The sequence below is a fragment of the Mus pahari genome, chromosome 12 (genome assembly GCF_900095145.1).
Source record: "Mus pahari chromosome 12, PAHARI_EIJ_v1.1, whole genome shotgun sequence".
In the NCBI taxonomy this organism is placed as follows: domain Eukaryota; kingdom Metazoa; phylum Chordata; class Mammalia; order Rodentia; family Muridae; genus Mus; species Mus pahari.
The window spans coordinates 12,608,480-12,625,022 of record NC_034601.1 but is presented as its reverse complement, the minus strand read 5'-3'; the positions used below and the strand labels follow the sequence as shown (position 1 = coordinate 12,625,022).

The window sequence follows — 16,543 nt, the reverse complement described above, 5'->3', positions numbered from 1 at the left end:
TACTTTTTTTTTTTTTTTTTTTTTTTTTTTTTTTTTTTTTTTTTTTGGTTTTTCGAGACAGGGTTTCTCTGTGTAGCCCTGGCTGTCCTGGAACTCACTCTGTAGACCAGGCTGGCCTCCAACTCAGAAATCCACCTGCCTCTGCCTCCCGAGTGCTGGGATTAAAGGCGTGCGCCACCACCTCCCAGCATGTGATATTTATTCTGTTAACTTTTTGAGCTTTGGGGCATATCCTATAATGCCCCCTGCTGGCATCTACCCTCCAAAAACTACATCTATGAAACAAGGTGCTCACCCTGGAAACATCTGCTGTTGTCCTAGGAGATCACCAGCTTCAGAGTGTTTCCATGGTTTACTCCTGTACCATAAGTGGAAGCACATGCAGCATTGGACTCCATTACATCAGCTGTACTGGCTGGTTTTGTGTGTCAGTGTGAAACAAGCTAAAGTCATCAGAGAGAAAGGAGCCTCAGTTGAGAAAATGCCTCCATTAAATCTGGCTGTAAGTCAGTTTCTCAATTAGTGATCAGTGGGAGAGTGCCCAACCCATTATGCCATCCCTGGGCTGGTGGTTCTGGGTTCTTTAAGAAAGCAGGCAGAGCAAGCCTTGTGAAGCAAGCCAGTAAGCAGCCTTCTTTATAGTCTCTGCATCAGCTCCTGCCTCCAGGTTCCTGCCCTGCTTGAGTTCCTGTCCTGACTTCCTTCAGTGATGGACTATGATCTAGAAGTGTAAGCTGAATAAACCCTTTCCTCCCCAACTTGCATTTTGGTCATGGTGTTTCATTCTAGCAATAGAAACCCTAACTAAGACACCAGCCATTCCCAGGCCACTCACCGTAGGCCACAGACTATCAAAGGCATCCTTGGAAGGAACCCTGGCCAGGGACACAAATGTCCCAAGTCTTCAAGTCTTCAGTTCTTATTCTGCCTATTCTGATTCTCAGCCTGAGGCACGAGGACAGGAGTCCCACTCCCTGTGGAGAGAATGTGGGGGGAGATGATAAGGAAAAGGTTTGATACTGAGTCCTTTCTGTTGTGGATTGCTGTCTATTTTTTCTGTTCCCTCAAAAGGGGTGCCTGTACCCATGTGAATTTTTAATTGGTCAGATAAGGCTAGAGCCTGTGATTGGACAGTGGAAGGAAAAGGTGGAGCTGAAAGTTTTAGGGAGGGGACGGGAGGGGGGAGGGAGAGATGCAGGATTGAGAGAAAAATGGAAGAAAAGGAAGATGTAACAGAACCATGTGGCCTGGACAAGCCACAAGTAGCTAGGGATTTCATAGATGGGAAAAGAGTAACGTAAGATACATTTGCCTGATCTAGGTGTGCAGTTTGAATTTATATCAATTATATTTTGTGTTCTTTGCATGGGCATTTTGGGGTTGGAGATTTTCTGTTATAAATCTGGATGATATAGTAAAAGTCTGTGGTGTTACCATTTTATGGGGCTAAGGGAATCTGAGCTAGCAAGAGCTGACTTTCTACAGGCTTGCCACAGGGGGTTGATGACCTGGGAAGTGTGAGCAGCCTGGCAGCAAGCTAGCCGAGGGAACTGGGAACCATGGGGGCAGGCCAGACTGCAGTTGCCAGTGCCTAGCCAGCCACCTCGTGAATTGTTTGATTTATAACTACACACTACAGATGGTGCCAAACGTGAGGCCTGAACCCATGACTCTGAGATTAAGAGTCTCATGCTCTACCAACTGAGCTAGCTGAGCTTTTTATTTTTATTTAGTTTTTTACTTTTAAAAACCATACCTGAGTGGCTTGTTTTATTGAGGAGGGACATAGATAAGAACAAATAAAGACAGCTGGGACCCTTGGTAGGGAAGAATACCCTTCCTGTATGTACCCACTGACCTTAAATAAAAAATAACCAACTATAAGAGAGCAGCTGAAACAGTGGTGGGGAGGCTGGGAGTGGACAGGGAAGAACACTTGGAATTGAGGGCAGCAGTGAAGAGACCATCGTGTGTTGGGAGGGCCCGAGGTGGTGCTGGACGAGTCTGTCTTCCTTGTAGACATGTATAAATATAAAGACAAACCTTTCTTCTCCCTGCTCTGCCCAGTGCTGCTCACCACCATCCCAGCTTGCCTTTCCTTACCAGTACAGGGAAGAGTGGGAAAGCAAGTTATCACTGAATTTCAATCAGATCCACATCCATCAGCTTCTGGATCTGCTGTGCTACCACAGGATTCTTTAAGTGTTTGCTCAAAGCCTGGGGGTCTTTTTGCATCTGCTTCAGGATGAGCCTCATGGCTGGGTCACTCATTATGTGCCGCACATCAGGGTCAGCCATGGCCTGACTCTTCACATCCTCAGGGCTATCATGTCTGTTGTACTGTGCCATCATACAGCATTGGTAACCACCTGCTGCTTCCTAACAGCTGGAGTCCAGGTCTAATGCCGTTTGGTATACACCTATGGCTTCTGTATAGTCCTTCATGGCTTCTAGAGCAGCTGCTTTCCATGTATAACCCTTGACGAAGGTTGTACTCTTCATAGTCCTTGGGTGCCAGCTGAAACTCCAGGAGCCCGCCCAGTTGCTGTACAGTTTGGCATTTCTTGGGTTCCTTTTAATGGCTTCTGTATAGTGCCTCATGGCCTGGGGGTAGTACCCCTTCTGAAAGCATTCATTGCCCTTGTTCTTCTCCTCCAAAGCCAAGTCAGGGTTGATATAAGCCAGTCACTCTTGTTCCTTCAGAATTTTCTCTGCCTGCTGGCACTTCTTGAGCATCTCTGGGGTTCGGTGCTCTGCCAGAGACTTATAGAAATGGATAGCATCCTTGAACCTTTCCTCTTTGAAATAGGAATTGCCAATTCGGGCATAAGCTTTGGCGATCTGCCGGTAATCCTCTCGGTTCTCTTTTCCCACTTCAAAGGCCTTCTCACAGAGCTCCCAGCATTTGTTGTAGTTGACCTTCTCAAAGTGCACAGCTGCTTGATTAGTTATGTAAGTCATACTGGTAAGGTCCAGTTCCTTGGCCCTGTCATAATGCTTCAGGGCCTTGTCAAAATCTTTCTTCTAGTAGGCATCATTTCCCAACTCCTTTTNTTTCAGTGCCTGTTTCTTATTCTCTGGAAGATCTTCTTCCATTGGTTCTGACTTGGCCTCCTTTTTGGGAGGTGGGGTGAGGGTGTTGCTGCCTCTTCCTCTTCATCCATGCTGCCCAGATCAACCCCAAGGAAGACACTGAGAGTTGTCATGACCCAGGGATCCTGTAGTTTCCTGCCCAGGTCTGAAGGCTTGTTCTGTAGCTGCTCTATGGGTTGCCTGTAGGTGGGGTCACTGAGCAGCGTCCTTGTCTTGGGGTCATTTCTCCCACTTCTGTTACAGGTTAGGCAAGTTGAAAGGACTCATGAATTTCCTCTCTGCCAACCTGGCCTCCACATTCTGCAAGCCCTCCTTAAGCTGGGGATTATTTGCTTCATGTTTTAAACCTTCTTCATAGGTTCATTTGGCTTCTTCAAACTGGTTTAGGACCTCAGGGGCTGCTTCTTTTCTTGAATAATCCTTGCTCCAGTCAGGCTTCAGGTCAACAGTTTGGCAGCATTCTCATAGGCCTCTGGTAGTCTTCTTCCATGGTGTAGGCTGCAGAGCGATTGCTATAGAGCACATGGTTCTGGGGATCTAGTTTAATTGTCTCAGAGCAGCACTGTAAGGCATCATCAATGCTCTTCTCCTTTAGCTCACTCACCTGCTCCATAGCCTGGTCCAGAACCAAAAATAAAATAAAAAAAATAGCCATTAATCTACTTTAAAGTTCTTTTTAGTTCACATATTATATTATATAGTAATTTTTATTACACATGCATATATTGCAGATTTTTAATTAGCTTAATCAAGACACTCATAAACTCACTTATTTCCTTTTGAACCCCCCTCCCCAATGGTCACTTCCTACTGCCTAGTTTTCTATTTTAAATGAAACACACACATCTAAAGTTTAAAAGCTCATATCCATATGTAAGAAAAAAAAGCATATAATATTTGTCTTTTGAAGTCTGGTTTATCTCACTCTGGAGGAATGTTTATAGCTCCATCTAGACACTTGAGAATTTCATTTTTTAAACAGCTCAATAATATTTTATTATGAAACCATACACCATTTTAATTATGCATTCGTCAGCTGATGGCATTTTCTAGTTTCTGGCTGTTAGGGACAGAGCAGCAGTGTACATGACAAGCAAGTGTCTCAGCAGTTGGATGTAGAGTCCTGTGAGTATTTGCCCAAGAGTGACGTAGCTGGATTTTGTGGTAGATCTATTTCAGATTTTTTTTTCTGCTTTGCCTACCACCCTAGTTTCCACAGGGCCTGTATCAGTTCACTCTCCTACCAACAGTGAAAATGCGACTCCCTCTCCCCACATTTGAACCAGCATGGGTGATCATTTGTTGCTTTTTCTTGGCCATTCTGACTGGTATAAGATAAAAATCTCAAAGTAGTTTTGTCTTGCATTTCTCTGACGACTAAAGATGCAGAACATTTAAAAAGTGTTTTCTAGACATTTGTGTTTCACCTTTGGAAAGCTCTGTGGTTAACTCTACACCCAATTTTAAAGTTGTTATTTATTTTCCCGACATTGATTGTTTTGTATTTTCTAGTTAATAACTCTCAATCAGATGTATAATTGGCAAAAATTCTTTTCCATTTGGTAGACTGTGGCTTTACACAAATGATGGTGTCCTTAGCTGCACAGAGGTTTATCAGCCTCCTGGGGTTCCATTTATTGTTGTCTTGTGCCTTTGCCAGTGCTGTCATGCTCAGCAAGTCCTCTCCCGTGCAGGGACTTTAACACTATTCCCTAACTCTCTTCTATCAGATTCAGGCTATCAGATTCTTACACTGAGCTTGTTGATCTACTTGGAGCTGAGTTTGTATAGAATGATAAATATGGCTCTATTTTCATTCTTCTATATATCCACTCATGGTAAAAGGATGGAAAAAGATATTTCAAGTAAATGGACCTAAGAAGCAAGCAGGTGTAGCCGTTTTAATATCTGACAAAATAGGCTTCAACTCTAAACTAATCAGGAGAAATAGAGAAAGACACTATGTATTCAGCAAAGGAAAAATCCACCAAGAGGATAATGCAACTCTAAACATTTATACACCAAACACAAAGGATCCCAAGTTATAAAAGAAACATTACTGCAGCTTAAATCACATATTGACCCTCACACAATAATGTGGATGACTTCAATACCCTACTTTCACCAAGACAGGTCTCCAACAAAAACTAAACAGACAAATGCTGGAATTAAATAGCATCATAGATCATAGGGATCCAGTACGCATTTACAGAATGGTTCGCTCATATACCGGAGTATACTTTCTTCTCTGTAGTCCATGGAACTTTCTCCAAATTTGACCACATACTTGGACACAAAGCAATTATAACAGATATAAGAAAATTAGTAGTGTTAAGGCCAAGGCTTGTGCTGAAAGAGATGAAAAGATTAAAGAAAGGCCCAATCCATAGATTTGGGCCAGCATGTCCTCGAGCTAGAGAAGTGGACATTTGTCTTCAGGGCAGAATATATGTGGTGCTGACCAGTCAGGAGTGAATTAAAAATGGGTGATGTTGGAAAAGGCAAGATGATTTTTGTTCAGAAGTACACCAGTGCCACACTGTGGAAAAGGGAGGCAAGCATAAGACTTGATCAAATCTCTATGGTCTGTTTGGGTGGAAGACAGGTCAGGCTGCTGGATTCTCTTATACATATGCCAACAATAACAAAGGCATCACCTAGAGAGAGGAGACCCTGATGGAGTATTTGGAGGATCCCCAAAAGTACATCCCTGGAACAAAAATGATTCACTGGAATTAAGAAGAAGGGAGAGAGGGGTTGGAGAGATGGCTCAGAGATTAAGAGCACTTAATCTCTGCTCTTCAGGAGGTCCTGAGTTCAATTCCTAGAAACCACATGGTGGCTCACAACCATCTATAGTGAGATCTGGTGCCCTCTTCTGGCCTGAAGGATACATGCTACAACCGTCAATTCTTGACAATGTTGTTTTAATTAGAATTCCCTATGCAAAGGATGCTGCCTTTTCCCACTAAAAGGCACTTACTGTGGTTTATGTAAATAGTATTTTACACTTGAAAAAAAAAGGCCTGATCCAAAATGAAACAAAGGGATAGGTGCCCTCAGGGTAACATGCCACACAGCTAACTACACTGATGCACTTCCTTCAACAAGGTCACACCTACTTCAACAAGGCCACACTTCCTAATAGTGCCACTTCCCAGGACCAAGCATATTCAAACCACCACATTCCACTCTCTGGCTCTGATAGGCTGGTTTAAACATGTGTCTATGGGGCATATACCTAGTCATAGCACAATGAATACATTTACTCTATTTTCAAAAGTCCCCGTAGTCTATAGCAGTCTCAATAAGTCCAAGGTTCAATGTCTCTTTTGAGAGTCATGCAATCACTTAAATATAATTCCCTGTAAAACCAAAATCAAAGAGCAGATTACATACTTCCACCATCATAGGCTATACATTATGATTCAAAAAATGTCATAGTGAAGAAATACTGAACCAAAGCAAGACCAAAAGCAAACTCCAAAATCTACATCTCCGTGTCTAATGTCAAAGTGCTTTTCAGATCTACAACTCCTTTCAGGTTTGTTGACAGTAGCACAATTTTTTTTCTCTTTGGCTGGTTTTACTCTATGTTAGCAGCTTTTCCTGGCAGGTATCCCATGGTTCTGGCATCTTGAACATCTTGGGGTATCCATGGCAACTTCAGCTCCTTACAGCTTTTTGTTCCAATGTCCATAACCTACTCATGATCTTCTGGGTTCCTCCGAAGGCTTGGGTCACTTCTCCAGATCTACCCTCTATAGCACTCTAGGCTCTTGCTGATTCCACTCCACTTTTGCTGTTGTTCTTGGTGGTCATCCCATGGTACTGGCATCTCCAATACGCTGTGGTCTTCAGCTGCAACTAAGCTTCACCAATAGCCTCTCATAGGCTCCATTCCTGGTACCAAGCCTCAACTTCTTTGCATAACTCCTTCAGTACTGGGCCATCGACTGCAACTGAGACTGAAACGTCACCAATGGCCTTTCCTGGCCTCTCATACTGCCAAACCTCACCTGCTCTCCATGACCCCTTCATGCCTTCAAAACCAGTACCACCTGGGTGATTTTTATACATTACCAACTCCAGATGCAGCACAAGGTACAACCTTGGCTATCTCTGGAACATAGCTTACCTGTGCTATCAGAAAACACTTTCCAGAAGATATTACCGTAGTGATACTAGTCTTTTCTTAATCACTGCTAATTTCTTAGTGTTGGGGTCTCCCACCTCCACTAATCACTCTCCCTCTAAACATTATATTGTGCCCCCTACAGGCATACCAGAGTTGCTACCAAGAGGGCCTCCCCAGATCTCCCAGAATGCAGCGTCCTTGGACCGCCTATGTCGTCTCCACCTCGATCCTCGGACCCGCCTACAATTGGACCGCCGCTGGGGCAACTTCAAAGAGACTCAAGGGCGGTGGGCTGAGAATCTTTCTTGTACTTAAGCAGAGTCCGATTATTAAACTTCGGAGCCCTGATCAGTGAATTTGACAGGGCATCCATTTTCCTTTCTCAGCCTATTCCCTTTTAGGATATTTCCGCTCTTCAGTACGAACCCAGACCTGAGTGTTTCTGCGGGCGCGGGAACACTCACTTAGCTCTGGCTAATCAGAATGAATTGTCTCAGTAACCCTTTCTATACTTTTGACTCTGCATCTAGAGCTATGTACCCAAAGCTGGCAAGTTCTACTGCTCGCTGGAGCTGAAACAAGGTCCCCTTGTTTTATTACCTCTTTACCAGCTTTCTGTTTTCAGTGATTTCGTTCACTGTCTAAACTTGGCTGTCCTGGAAATCGATCTGTAGACTGAACTTGAACTCAGAGATCTGCATGCTTCTGTCTCCTGAACATGCTGGATAAAGGCATGTATCACCATGCCTGAACCTATGCTTTTTATTTATTTATTTAACTTTTTCAAAAGATCTTTATAAGTTCTGGATTATAGTTCATTCCAGATTAAAAGTCCAAAATGAAAACAATAATCATGGCATAACAACACCTAACATGATATAACTATCCCCTTTCAACTGTAAACACATAAACAATAAGCTTAGTTGGGTGGGATCCTGACCTGAGGCTACTATTCACTTAATTCTATTTAATCATTGAACATAGGATTCAGCTACATTGCACTTCCTGGTGGCCCTTTAATACTTGAACCATAAGTTGAAGTGGAAATTTCTGGGTTTCTTTGGAGACTCAGTTATGTCATTTGCTGTCTTCTGAGAGGATTTTTGTTGAGGCAGACATTTGTGAGAATGTGTTGCTGAGAACAGACATGTGGTATTTTTCTGGAAGTAGCCTGGAAAAACAGCATGGATGTTTTGCTAGAGAAGTTGCTTGAGAGAGCACATGATGTTTGGAAGTGGCATAAATATAACCCAACAGACAGTGAATGACAGTGTGGTATCCGTTCACCTTGCCAGTCTTTGCTGGTCTTCATTGGGCTTTGCTGATGCTGGTCTTCACTGACAACAATGCGGCACTGGTTTGCTTTGCCTGTTTTGCTTATCATCATTTGTTGTAACTTTGTAGAGAGAAATGCACCAAAGAAATTCTCATGATATTCCTGCAGCTTCTTGCTGCTTCCTCGGACTTGGGCCCACTCACAGAGCCTCACAGTTTCTTGTGTATTGAACTGCCATTGCTTATTTGTGAATGGTATTTGTGAGTGGGTCAAGCTACCACTGCTTATTTGTGTGAACTTAACTAATATCCTGACAATGAAGAGTGGAATCACCCCAAAGAACGATTTCTAAACAGGTCAACATCCTCCTTTGCCATGTTAACCTTTCCTTTTCACTACCTGTGTTGGGTGGAGGGCTAGAAGGGATAGCAAAGCATAAAAGAACCCTTATTAAAGTAGGTTTTGAAAAAATCTAAGTCTACAATAAATTTCCTATTTTTTCCTTTCTAAGTTTTCTATACTTGATCAAACCACTCCTCACAACTGTGAGCCACAAGATAGAGTTTAAATTGGTTTGTTTCGAGATCTCTTTTGCCAATGCAATTATCTAAATCTCACCACCTTAGTCTCAGGCAGACTCTTTCAGTCAACAACAAAAAGCAGACACATTCTTCACCAAAATATCACAAAAACAGTTTCTAGTCAACATATTAAAATTGTTCTCCTCTAAAATTTCTTGAGACTGGCCCCCACAGTTCAAATCACCCTCAAGACTACTGTCTTCCATGTTTCTACTAGAATGGTCCATCAAGTTCTATTTAAAGCGTTCCAGTTTCCTAATCCAAAGTCCTCAAATCCACATTTCTTCAAACCAAAACATGGTCAGGCCTGTCACAGCAATATCCTAGTCCCTGGTACCAACTTCTGTCTTAGTTTGGGTTTCTACTGCTGTGAAGGGACACCATGACCAAGGCAACTCTTATAAAGGAAACATTGATTTGGGGCTGGCTTATAGTTTCAGAGGTTCAATCCATTATCATTATGGCAGGAATCAAAGCAGCCTGTAGATAGACATGGTGCTGGAGGGCCAAGAGTTCTGTATCTTGATCTGAAAGCAGCCAGGAGGAGGCTGTCTTTTCCTCACTAGGTGAAGCTTGAGCATAAGACCTCAAAGCCCATCCCCACAGTGATGCACTTCTTCCAACAAGACCACACCTACTCCAGCAAGGCCACAACTCCTAATAGTGTCACCTCCCATGGTCCAAGCATATTTAAAGCATATTCACCACAGATGATCAATACAGCTTATAAAAAGAAACATTTACTTTGTGTCTTGAGGTTAGAATCCATGATAGAGGAACAAAAATATTGTAGTAGGAATGGTGAGAGAGCATCTCTTGATCAGCAAGTTGGAGGCAGAGAAGAGGTAGGGAGAAAGACAATGGGAATGGCTTTAGGCTTGGAAATCTCAACTCTCATTCCCATCGACACATCTTCTCTAACAAGGCCACACCTCCTAATCCTTTCCAAATAGTTCTACCAACTGGGGACAAAGTATTCAAATATATGAGTCTATGAGGGTCATTCTCATTTAAACCACAATAAGAACCCACAACCCACACTTTTTAAATAGTTTTTAAAAATGTAGGAACAGAAGCCATTTTATAAAACTCCTTTTATAAAGTTACTGTTGTTCTAATAGCAAAACAAGGTTAAAGCACCACAAATCGATAATTATAGATTAGTATCCACAATGAACATAGATACAAAGTTTCTCAATAAAATACTCACAAACTAAATACAGACACCCATCTCTGGTAGGTACAGGAATGATTCAATATATGTAAAAATGCACCTATAGACAAAGATCACATGGCCATTTTAGTAGATGATTTTTGTTTATTTGGCTTATACTTCCATATTGCTGTTCATCATAGAAGGAAGTTGGGACAGGGACTCACATAGGGCAGGAACCTGGAGGCAGTAGCTGATGTAGAGGATCTTATTACTTACTGACTTATTCCTCATGACTTGCTTAACTTATTTTTTTTTCAGAACCTAGGAATGGCACCACCCACAAGGGGCTGGACCCTCCCTCATTAATCACTAATAATAAAATGTTCTACAGGCTTGCTTATAGTCAGATCCTATGGAAGAATTTTCTCAGTTGAGGTTTCCCCTTCTCAGAGTACTTTAGCTTGTGTCAAGTTGACATAAAACCAGCCAGTACAATGCCTCAACACAATAAATGTTATATATGACAAACCACACCTAACATCATCCTAAGTGAAGAAAAACCTGAAGCAATCACATTGAAATCAGGGCTAAGACGGGGCTGTCCATAATTGCAACTCCCTTCCAATATGGTACTTGACACACTAGCTAGAGCAATAAGGCAAGAGAAGGAAACTAAAGGGGCTCAAATAGGAAAAGAACCCATCAAAGTATCTCTATTTACAAAGGATATGATATTATACATAACCAGAAACCAAAAAAATCCTACCAGGAAACTTCTAGAAATGACCAACAAGTTCAGCAAAATGATCTAATATAAGATCAACTTACAAAAAAAAAAATCAGTAGCTGTTCTGTATTCCAGCAACAGACTGAGAAATCCACTATGGACATCCTTGTATTTGCAATAGCAACAACAAATTTTCTAAAAATTAACCTGAACATGAAAGTGAAAGACTTTTACAATGATGACTTAAAATCTCCAAAGAATGAAATTGAGGAAGACACCAGAAGATGGAAAGATTTCCCATGATCCTAGCTTGGTTTGAATATACTTGACTCATGGGAAGTGGAACTATTAGGAGTAGGTATGGCTTTGTTGGAGGAAGTATGTCATTGTGCTTTGAGGCTTTGCCCAGTGTGGAAGAGACTCTCCTCCTGTCAGCCTGCAGAAGAGCCAGTTTCAGTTCAATGGTTGGTTGTAAGTATCTGTGCAAAGACAGTATCTTTAATAAAGGGTTCTGGCAAAAGTGGGCACCTATGTGTAGAAGAATGAAATAGACCCATATCTATCACCCTGCAGAAAAATCAACTCTAAACAGGTCAAATGCCTCAGCATGAAACCTAAACTGCTAAAATAATTGGAAGAAAACAGTGGTATTCTATAAGATACAAATGTAGGAAAGTATTTTCTTTTCTTTTTTTTTATTAAAAGATTTATTTATTATTATATGTACAATGTAGCTGTCTTCAGATACCCCAGTAGAGGGGGTCAGATCTTGTTACAGATGGTTGTAAGCCACCATGTGGTTGCTGGGATTTGAACTCAGGACCTTCAGAAGAGCAGTCAGTGCTCTTAACCGCCGCTGAGCCATCTCTCCAGTTCGGAAAGTATTTTCTTAATCAGACTTCATTTGATCAGATATTAAGGTTAGTAACTGACAAATAAGATCTCATAAAACCCTCTGTACAGCAAAGGCAACAATCACTTAAGAATAGAAAAATCTCGCTCTGTTCTCCTGGTTCCTTGGAGCTCGTCATCTCTGCCGTCTTGTCTTCTGACTTTTACTTTCCAGGACTTGCCTTCTGCCATGTCTTCTGAAGAAGGGAAGCTCTTTGTGGGAGGGCTCAACTTCAATACCGATGAACAGGCACTTGAAGACCACTTCAGCAGCTTTGGGCCTATGTCTGAGGTGGTTGTTGTCAAGGACCGGGAGACTCAAAGATCCCGGGGTTTTGGCTTCATCACCTTCACAAACCCAGAGCATGCCTCAGATGCGATGAGAACCATGAATGGAGAGTCCCTGGATGGGCGCCAAATCTGAGTTGATCATGCAGGCAAGTCGGCCAGGGGATCCAGAGGGGGTGCCTTTGGTGGGCGTGGTCGCAGTTACTCTAGAGGTGGTGGAGACCAGGGATATGGAAGCGGAAGATATGATAGTCGACCTGGAGGATATGGATATGGGTATGGACGGTCTAGAGACTACAGTGGCAGAAGCCAGGGTGGCTATGACCGCTACTCAGGAGGAAATTACAGAGACAATTATGACAACTGAGATGGGGCATGCACACAAAATATACACAAGGAATAACACTTCTGATCCAGGATCGTCCTTGCAAATTGCTGTATTTATAAAGATTTTTGGAGCTGCGCTGAAACGTCTGTTTTAGTACATCAAGTTCTATTTTTGAATTGAGCTCCCAAGGTAGTTTGTTAAAGAACTTTTAGAAAGCTCCATGTGTTCTTTAAACATTTTTTCCCTTTTAAAGACAAATTTTAAGACATTTGTTAAAGTCCCAATATTTTTCCTTTTATCAGAATTTTTGTTTAGGCACTCAGGATTATTGTTTCTGGCCAAAAGAAAAAAGTGACCAGGCTAAATCAGTTTTTCAAGTTGATGTGTATTTAGGGACATTTTAAAACCTTGTAAACAATGTTTATCATGGCCAGAAAGTGATTTCTGAATGTACCTATGAACAATCCGAGTCAAGATCATGTTTTTTATTAAAGATCACCATCCTGATTATATAGAAGAGCTTCTTTAAAATGTTTGTGAATGTCATTTTTTAATACTGGGAGAAAAAGTATTCTGTTGTGTCTGATGTGTTTAGGATGTCCTTTATGGAGCTAATTAAAAGATGAAACCTGAACACACACACACACACACACACACACACACACACACACACAGAATAGAAAAATCTCACAGGAAAGAATAGAAAAATCTATGACAACTGTACCTCTGATAGAGTATTTATGATTAGGATATATAAAGAACTCAAGAAACAGTGTCACAAAAAATACACAATTAATTAAAATAGGCTAAGATCTGAGTGCAGAAGAAATAAAAATATTGAGGAAACATTTAAAAAAAACCTTTCACATTCTTAGCAATTAGGGAAATGCAAAGTAAAACAATTCTGAGATTTCATCTTACTCCAGTCAGAGTGGACAAGAGAAAAAAAAAACGAAACAAAACAACAACAACAAAAGAAACCAACCAACCAAAAAATAAAAAACAAAACAAAAAACAAAAAAAACCAAACAAACCAAGAAACCAAAAAAAAAAAAAAAAAAAAACCAACCAAAAAACAGCTGACATGCTGGCTTAGATATAGGAAGTAGGGAATCCTAATTCACTATTAATGAGAATATAAATTGGTACATCTGCTGTACAAACTAGCATGGAGAGTTCTTAAAAAGTTAAAAATTAATCTACTGAATGACCCAGCTATTCCATTCGTTGGTGTATGCCTGAAGTACCTGAGATCATATTCCATAGATCTCTGCTTATGCAGAGCATGCTCACCCATGTTCACTGTCACTCTACTCACAATAGCTAGAAAACAGAAACCACCTAAATGTCCTTCAAGTGATACATGGATAATGAAAGTGTTATACAAACACAAGAGAATACTCTTCAGCTGGAAAGAAAAAAGAAATCATGAAAACTTCAGGTAAATGGATAGAACTAGAACCTATTACACTGAGCTCTGAGTTCTGGCCAGACCCAGAAAGACCCCATTCTGTCTCCCATCTGTGGTTTCTAGGTTCATATCTTTATCTATCTATCTATCTATCTATCTATCTATCTATCTATCTATCTATCTATCTATCTATCTATCTTTACAATTTTTATTAGATATTTTCTTCATTTACATTTCAAATGCTATCCGGAAAGTCCCCTATACCCTCCCCCACCCTGCTCTCCAACCCACCCACTCATGCTTCCTGGCCCTGGCGTTCCCCTGTACTGGGGTATAGCAAGTTTGCAAGACCAAGGGGCCTCTCTTCCCAATGATGGCTGACTAGGCCATCTTCTGCTACATATGCAGTTAGAGACATGAGCTCTGGGGGTACTGGTTAGTTCATATTGTTGTTCCACCTATAGGGTTGTAGAGCCCTTCAGCTCCTTGGGTACTTTCTCTAGCTCCTCCTAAGCGTAAAACCTGGAGTAACTAAAGAAACCAGGAAAGTAAAGAGGAACCATGGTTAGGGGAAGCTCTAAAGAAGCAAACGGCAGGATATAGGTGATATGAAGAGGAAAATAGGAAAAAAGGGGTGGGCTTTAATTGGGAAGGGGAAGAAGGGAGAAAAGGGAGGGAAGTGAGATCAGCACGGGAAGGATACTTAAAACAGACATATGGAATTATTAGTTTATATTTACCTACAACCTAAAACTGCATGTGTATAGTTTAAGCGAAGTTATGCCACTTGGTCTGACAACACTCTTCCCAAGAGCCATAGACTATCTAACAAAAACCCTGGAGTCCTAGACACTGCTCTATTGCTGTGACGAGACACCATGACCCAAAGGCCATGGATGTGGGAGGGGACAGGCATGGACTTTTGAGAACCTTGGAGACTACTCCTGGTGACACATTTCCTCCAGCAACATTCCTACCCAACAAGGCCATACATCCTCATCCTTGGAATCATGTTGAACAGTTCTACCCCCTAATGACTAAGCCTTTAAATATGAATCAATTTATCCCGTTCTTACTCAAACCATTGCACCTGGTACAGGCACGAGAAACTCCCTTTAGAGTTCTTGGTCGGGTGAATCTAAAAGACTCCCCAAACAGTATAAGCTTTTGCAGTTGCCTCCCAGAGGTTGAACGTAAGTCCATATTGCTTAAGACACCATGTACTTTGGTCATGGGCCTGGGAATCTAGCTTCATCTGACCTGAAACTCTCCTTCCTGTGAAGGAAGCAACCAATAGTCTTACCTAACCTTGCCACCTATTGTTCACAACAATGAACAGCATGGGTTAAGATAGCTCTTAAAGTGCAGTAGTAGCATCCAGACAGCAGTAACTAACAGCTGTTTAACAGGAGGGAAAGCTTGCCTAGGACTGGAAATCTACCTAATTTCCCAGGGCTAGTGAGCTTATGGATCTTACAGGAGAACCTCCTACCAACATTTTACTAAACTAGCATAATTCCCCAACACATTTCAAATAATTATTTTTGTATTCATAGGCAAGTGAAGCTCTCTTTCCTCATTTATTTGCAGTCGACAGTGAGTATTACAGAAAATCACGACTGGTCAAAATGCAGAGAAAAACTAGTCATGAGGTGGCCAAACTCAATGGCCACATAAACAACACAATTTCTGCAGCTAAGGCTCAGGAAACATAGTGGACAAGGGAAGTCTTCTGTGAGGTTGTGACTTATAGAAATGATTAGGGAAGTTACCCAATGATGCTTCAAAAAATATGGCTGCCTAAACAGGACAAATAATAATACCAAATAAAAATAACAATACCAATAATAACAAATAATAATACCAGTGACATACTGTCACAGAAGGGAGAGACCTCCCGGAGTTCTACTCCTAGACAATGAACTACAGGCAACTAAGAACTGTTGAGAGTGCAGGGTTGATCTTCTCTAGGGATGAGTCCCATAATTGGTTATACAGTTCCAAGTAGTCATCCTTGAAATTAGTATGTACAGCAACATGAATTGGCTAAGATGTTACACAAGAAGAAAAGAGGCCATTCATTTGAGAAGGAGAAGGCGGGTGCATGGAAGGAATTGGAAGGAGGAAAGGGAATGGAGGAAATGATGTAAGTATATTCTTATTATAAAACGTATCCCCTTTCCCCTAGGCATTGCAGGTGTGGCTTCAGTGTCACATGTGCACCCGTAGGTGGCAGTGAGGAGACAGGTTATGTCTATACTCAAGTATTCTGACCTGTGAACATCTGAATGCTTAGTAGCTTAACTCACTTTTTCTCTGGAAAAAGTGAGCCTGAGATGACCTCTAGTCTGGTGCCAGGGGGCTTGAACAGGGAGCTAGCAAACGAGATGACCACCAGTCCATCGCCAAGCAGGCCTGAGAGGGGCAGAGCATGCCTGAGATGACTCCTGCCTGGTGCCATAACACACAAGCAGAGACCACTCCTGAGATGATCCCAGACCCCAGAGACCCCAGAGACCCCAGATGCCACTAAGAGGAGCAAGTAGGTGGTGGAGAAATGGATGAAAAGGAGAAACAAAAGGATTCGAGCACAATGACAAGAGAAAGAACTGGAGACTCCAGCGTAGGAAGGAACAACTTGATGTGACTAGCCA

The 16,543-nt window shown here is 41.8% G+C and overlaps 1 non-coding gene and 2 pseudogenes across 1 annotated transcript; 2 read left to right on the top strand and 1 right to left on the bottom strand.

Annotated features, from left to right (window-relative positions):
- Positions 1–2,133: 2,133 nt before the first annotated feature.
- Positions 2,134–3,706, bottom strand: LOC110329847 (annotated as a pseudogene).
- An 8,327-nt stretch (positions 3,707–12,033) lies between these two features.
- LOC110329854 lies at positions 12,034–12,953 on the top strand (annotated as a pseudogene).
- Positions 12,954–16,066: 3,113 nt separating this feature from the next.
- On the top strand, positions 16,067–16,197 carry LOC115065135. The gene has a single exon (XR_003844937.1). It is a non-coding gene; the product is annotated as a small nucleolar RNA SNORA17 (small nucleolar RNA).
- Positions 16,198–16,543: the final 346 nt, after the last annotated feature.